The sequence below is a fragment of the Nannospalax galili genome, unplaced genomic scaffold, assembly GCF_000622305.1.
Source record: "Nannospalax galili isolate Female #2095 unplaced genomic scaffold, S.galili_v1.0 scaffold442, whole genome shotgun sequence".
NCBI classification, from domain to species: domain Eukaryota; kingdom Metazoa; phylum Chordata; class Mammalia; order Rodentia; family Spalacidae; genus Nannospalax; species Nannospalax galili.
The window spans coordinates 1,250,617-1,251,460 of NW_008348806.1; the positions used below are offsets into that span (position 1 = coordinate 1,250,617).

An 844-nucleotide genomic window follows, 5' to 3' on the forward strand; every position below is an offset into this window, starting at 1 on the left:
TTGTTTTATTCTTTTGAGCGTATGAGTGCTTGGTCTGCATGTGTGCAAGTTTTCCACAATCCTGGTGGGAGTCAGATGAGGACCTGGAGTTGCAGATGGCTGTGAGCCACCATTTGGGAGCTGGGAACTGAACCCAAGTCTACTACAAGAGCAGTCACTGCACTTAACTGCTAAGCCATCTCTCCAGCCCCATTGTTTTTGACTTTTATAGAATATCAGTTAATACATTTTTGACATTTTAAAAACTATGTATGGGGTGTGGTGGCACACGCCTTTAATCCTTGTACTCAGGAGGCTACAGGTAAGTTCTGAACTCTGAGTTCAAGGCCAGCCTGGTCTACATAGTTAGACCCTGTCTCAAAAAGACCAAAAAACAAAACAAAAAAAGCCCCAAAACAAACAAAACAATACCAAAAAAAACTAAGTATGGAATGCTTCATGAATTTGTGTGTCATCCTTGCACAGATGCCATTCTAATCTTCTCTGTATCATTCCAATTTTAGTGTATGTATATGTACTAGTATATGGACCCTTTAAAGTATAGGAATTTTTTAAGACTGTGTAGTAGTTTAAAGTGAACTGTATTTTACATGAGATTTCCGGAAAATGGAGAAGTTATATTTTAAAGTTATGTGTTTATGCATCAAGTTGTGATAGTTTAATTGTCAACTTGACACCATCTAGAATCATCTGGAAACAGAGTCTCAATGAAGAATTATCTAGATTAAGTTGGTCTGTGACATGCCTATGAGGGATTTTCTCAATTGAGCTGGGGAAGGTGTGAAGTGTCACCTGAATGTGGGCAGCACCTTTCCATATGCTGGGGGGGGGGGGGGGAGAGGAG

At 39.9% G+C, this 844-nt stretch overlaps 1 non-coding gene across 1 annotated transcript; it reads right to left on the reverse strand.

Annotated features, from left to right (window-relative positions):
• Nucleotides 1–420: 420 nt before the first annotated feature.
• Nucleotides 421–526, reverse strand: LOC115072523. The gene has a single exon (XR_003851573.1). It is a non-coding gene; the product is annotated as a U6 spliceosomal RNA (small nuclear RNA).
• Nucleotides 527–844: the final 318 nt, after the last annotated feature.